We start from the raw sequence: 5,406 nt of genomic DNA, 5'->3' as shown, positions 1-5,406 counted from the left end.
CCCCGCCTCCAAACCCCCCGCCCCGGCCAGAGAATAACTTACCTGTTTGCCGACAGAATCGCTCCTGCTAGCCCCTCTGACTGACTCCTCCGGCTCACCGTCTTCCCTTTGGGAGGAAGAGGCGGGACTTCCTGTCTCTCCGTTGAGCGACTTCCGGCGGTTCCCAAGGCGACTGCGTCGTGGATGTGGTGCCGGACACCACAGCCAAAAAACAGAATCTTGGAACTCGTTTGGTTAAAAACCAGGTAGAATTCTATATTTTTGAACCAAGTAATCGGTGATCCCATATGCCTTCTTGTTTTTAATACATCAGATCTGGCCGGAAGTCACTCGAAGGTAAAGCAGGAAGTCCCACCTCTCCCCAAGAGAAGGAAGACGGAAAGCCGAAAGAGTCAATCTCAGTGAAAGGAGCACGTCAGGCTCGAAGGCGGGCTGCGTCAGCCGGGGAGGGCCGCCTGGGATTTTTAGAGGGTCTTGGAACCTGTTTCTCCGGGCAGATTCCACCTCTCTCCAGTCCTATCCCTCCTCCCTTCCAACCCCTCACCCGCGCCCTGTAAAGGACACCGAGGGTGGCGCTGAAAATTCCGAGAAGACCCCAGACCCATGCGGGAGCTGTCGAGGCCTGCTACCGGGAGTGGCCACCCACCCCGTCCGCCCTCCCCGCTGCCTCGGGTAGCTCTTGTCGCTTCTGGCGCTCAGATCTAAAGGAAAGAGATTTTTTTTCAGCTGTGCGAGGCGCGTGTGCTAGGCTAGATACTGAGAAAAACCTCTCTAATGAGTCCAAAATAGGGTCCTCGATTCGGAGGCCACGAGCTGAACGCTAAGACTAACGAGGGGGGCAAGAAGCTGAGCGTGGCTTGTGACCAGTGTGGCAATAAACACCGAAACGCTTTGGTGTTGGAAGCGTTCTACGTGGACTTTTTTTTTTTTTTTTAATTTAAAGATGTGGGGTACAATCCAGGATTAGGTAGATAAGTGGTCTTTCTATGAAAATTAATGGCACAATCCAAGGGCTTGTTAGGAAGAAGATGAGGCGGAACACCAGGATGTGTTAGTTGCAGCCTCTCCCAGCCCCGCCGCACAAGTCCGTTCGGGAACCTCAAGTTAGACCCTTTCTTCTGAAACGGAGAATCTAATAGGGAAGACTTGTGTAGACGAGTGAACACATCACAGCTTCAGGTGCGGCGACAGACAAGATCTGCCTGGCTACGGAGTTCCGACTTTGTGTTGTAGGCGCAGGGAAAGAGACTCCAATGGGATGTTATATGCTCAGATTTATATTTAGAAAGATCACTGTAAGTGGATTTTTTTTAATACCCTAAGGATAGGCTTTCTAGACAGATCCCTCAAGGCCACTTCCAGCGCAATTCATTTTAAATCAGAATGCGTACGGTGATAACCCCCTCACCTACATAAATACAGTTTCTTTTTTTTATTTTTTCTTTTTTTTATTTTTTCTTTTTTTTTGAGTCAGAGTCTCACTCTGTCGCCCAGACTGCAGTGCAGTGGCACGCTCCTGACCACCGCAGTCTCGACCTACTGGGCTCCGGCGATCCTTCCGCCTCAGCCTTCCAAGTAGCTGGAACTACAGGTGTGCACTATCACGGTCGGCTAGTTTTTGATTTATTATAGAGACAAGGTCTCACCAAGTTGCCCGGGCGGGTCTCAAACCCCCGGGCTCAGGCAATCCTCTCGCCTCGGCCTTCCAAAGTGCTGGAATTACAGACTGAGCCACCGAGCCCAGCCTAAATACAGTTTCTGGAGACGTTTTTGCAGCCATGATCAGTTTGAATTCTGAGTGTAATCCACATGAATTATCATCCACAGTAAGCAACTGCGGCTCAGAGTCAAAAATCCCAAATCTAGTAAAAGCGGAACTCAACATTAAACTCAGCCTTTCCCACACTGCCGTGCTGACTCAGTTTGGTTGTGGTTGGTTAAAAGTTCTAGAGACGCCTAGGCACAGTGGCTCACACCTGTAACCCTAGCATTTTGGGAGACCAAGAAGGGAGGATCACGTGAGCCCAGAAGTGCTACACTAGCCTGGGCAACATAGTGAGACCTTGTTTGTACAAAAAAATCAAGAAATAAGCTGGGTGTGGCGGTATACATTTGTATTCCCAGCTACTTGGGAGGCTGATTCATAAGGATCACCTGAGCCCTGTAGGTGGAGACTGTGGTGAACATGCCACTGCACTCAAGCCTGGATGACAGAGTGAGACACCTGAAAAAAAGGGGCCAGGCGTGGTGGCTCCCACCTATTATAATACCAGCACTTTGGGAGGCCAAGGTGAGAAGATTGCCTGAGCCCAAAGGTTTGAGACCAGCCTGGGCAACTTTGTGAGACCTCATCTCTACAATAAATTTAAAAATTGGCCGGGCATGGTAGCATGTGCCTAGAATTCCAGCTACTTGGAAGGCTGAGGCAAAAAGATCACCTGAGCCCAGCAGGTTAAAGCTGCGGTGGCCGTGAGCATGCCACTACATTCCAGCCTGGGCGACAGAAAGTATATTGGGTCACAAACTTAGTCCGGGGTAAAGGAGCCTTCAACATTGATTGATTCAGGAGCTGGCTGTTGGTTCCAAGGACCTAGATTTTTTTTATCTCCCTGCTCTTCAATTCTTAAATGTCATGTTCAACTTCTGGCTAAGATGGTTAAAGTGATTCTAGGGATCATGTCTAGATAGAAAAATGTCCCAGCCGGGCTCGGTGGCTCAGCCTGTAATCCCGCGCCCTGGGAGGCTGAGGTGAGTGGATTGCCTGAGCCCGCGGATTTGAGACCTGCCTGGGCAACTTGGTGAGACCTCATCTCTACAATAAATCAAAAAAATTAGCCAGATGTGGTAGTGTGCACCTGTAGTTCCAGCTATTTGGAAGGCTGAGGCAGAAGGATCGCCGGAGCCCAGCAGGTCAAGGCTGCAGTGGCCGGGAGTGGCCACTGCACTCCAGCCTGGGTGACAGAGAGATTCCAACTCAAGAAAAAAGAAAAATGTCCCAAGAAGAAAAGAACTCCTTAAGAGAGCAGGAACATCCCAAAAGCCTCCAGCAGGCGTACCATCATACCTCATGTTCAGAATTGGCTCACGGATGCATCCTAAGCCAAAGCCCTCTGAGGCCTGTAGGCCTCTGAGGCCCACCTGGGTCTTGGGAAGGTGTCAATTTTGCCTGTGGCACTTGACTGAGTGCAAAAGGGAGGAAAGGGGAAACATGAATGAAGAATGAGGAAGGAAGAGAGGAATGGATGCTGGGTAGGAATCCAGTAGCTTAATTATCTCAACAAAAGATTTTTGACTACATCTTTATGCATTTGCCCAATTTTTTTTTCTTTTTTTTTTTTTAATCAGAGTCTCTGTCACCCAGGCTGGAGTACAGTGGCACAATCATGATCACAGCCCACCTCAGCCTCCACCTCTTGGGCTCAGGCAATCTTCCCACCTCAGCCTCCCAAGTAGCTAGGACTACAGGTACACACACCACACCTAGCTAGTTTTTTCAGTTTTTGTAGAGACAGGGTTTCACTATGTTGTCCAGTCTGGTCTCAGACTCCTATGTTCAAGCCATCCCCTCAACCTCCCAAAATGCTAGGATTACAGGCATAAGCCACCACAGCTGGCCAAAATGTCTTTAAATATCTACCAGCCAAATCAGTGTTGCGATTCCTAACACTTCTAAAAATCAACCTTCCATATGACCCCACAATCTCCCTAATGGGAATATACCCAGAAGAACTAAAATCACTTTATAAAAAAGATACCTGCACATGTATGTTTATCACGGCCTTGTTCACAATAGCAAGAACATGGAACCAACCGTGCTGCCCATCAACAGAGGACTGGATTGAAAAAATGTGGTAAAAATAAAAACACGATGGAATATCCCGCAGCCATAAAGAAGAACAAAATCATGAATTTTTCAGCAACCTGGATGGAATTAGAGTCTATAATACTGAGTGATCTTTTGCAGAAACAGAGAACTGAGTATCACATGTTCTCACTCATAAGTGGACCATGAACAACTACCATAATACTATAAGAAAAGGATTGACAGTAGCAGGGAAACTGTGGGGAGGAGGGTTAGGGGGGCGGGGAGGTGGGAGTGACAGTAGTCAAAATCTGCCTGAGGAGGAGGGGCACACCTCATCAACAGGGGTACCTGCACGATGAATATTTGTGTACCTAACCCTGAATCATACCCCACAAATTTAAAATTAAAAAAAAGTCTCCCAGCCTCCATTTGTTTCTGATGCTCACTTTTATGTTTTTCTATATGTCATTTGCCATTTTTTCTCTACTTTAAAAAATTTCTCTTTATTTTTGGTTTTCAACAGTTTGTTATATGATTACACATAATTTTTATGATATTTATCCTGTTCAGTGTTTTCTGAGCCTTCAAAATCTGCAAATATATGTCTTTCACCAAGTTTGGAAAATGTGGGGCCATTATTTTTCCAAGTATTTTTCTCCCCACTCTCCACTTCTATTGGTTTCCAAATAAATATATTACACTTTCTGATATTATATATAGCTTACTAAAGCTCCGTCTTTTTATTTATTATTGTTTATTCTTTTTCTCTCTAACCTTCAGGTTGCATATGTTCTATTGATCTATCTTCCATGTTCCCTGATTCTTCTGCCACCTATCTTCTGTTAAAACCATCCAGTGGTTTCTTAGTTTCAGATATCACATTTTTAAGGTCTCAAAATTCTATTTGCTTTTCTTCTTATAATTGCTACTTCTCTGATGAGATCGCCCATTTGCTTATTTATTACAGGCATATTTTCCTTCATGTCTTGGAGCACAGTTATCATAGCTGCTTTGAAATTTCGTCTGCTTATTCCAACACCTGGATCATCTCAGGGTTAATCTTAATTGATCTTTCGTCTTTATTTTTATTATGACTCTTTTTTTTTTTTAATTTCTTAAATGTCTAGTAATTTTGGATTGTATCCTAAACATTTGGGAAATACAAGGGGGACCCCCCCCTAAAAAAACCAGAATTACCTTTTGGAGGGTCGGCACCTTGTAGTACACTCAGAATTTGTTCCTCTGGATCAAACGGTCAACCAAAGTTTTTATCTGGAAGTTTTGAGAAGGTTGCATCATGATTTGTGAAAGAAACATCCCAAATTGTGGCAAACAGGTGACTGTTTTATCCACCATGACAACACACCTGCCCACACTGCATTGAGTGATCAGCAGTTTTAGACCAAAAACAGCATGACACCATCCTCCTTATTCCACGCTCCCTATTCACCTGATCTCACTCCAAGCAACTTTTGTTTGTTTCCACGGATGAAAAAAAAACCTTCAAATGGAAACGTTCTGTGGACGTGAAAGAGGTGAAACAAAAACAGCAGAAGCACTAAAAGTCATCAAAATGGGCAAGTTCACAAACTGTTTTTAGC

At 45.5% G+C, this 5,406-nt stretch overlaps 1 protein-coding gene across 1 annotated transcript in view; it reads right to left on the bottom strand.

Annotated features, from left to right (window-relative positions):
* The window catches only part of ZNF407 (zinc finger protein 407), a 481,202-nt gene extending 481,140 nt beyond the window's left edge, over positions 1-62 (bottom strand). Inside the window, exon 1 of the mRNA XM_008073939.1 lies at positions 43-62. The gene's annotated coding sequence lies outside the window, so the exon portion shown is untranslated. The remainder of the gene's footprint in view (positions 1-42) is intronic.
* Positions 63-5,406: the final 5,344 nt, after the last annotated feature.

This window comes from Carlito syrichta, unplaced genomic scaffold (assembly GCF_000164805.1).
Source record: "Carlito syrichta isolate Samal-C Ts95f unplaced genomic scaffold, Tarsius_syrichta-2.0.1 Scaffold316215, whole genome shotgun sequence".
NCBI lineage: Eukaryota > Metazoa > Chordata > Mammalia > Primates > Tarsiidae > Carlito > Carlito syrichta.
The sequence above is the reverse complement of the archived record's forward strand: the minus strand, read 5'-3'. Positions and strand labels throughout refer to the sequence as shown.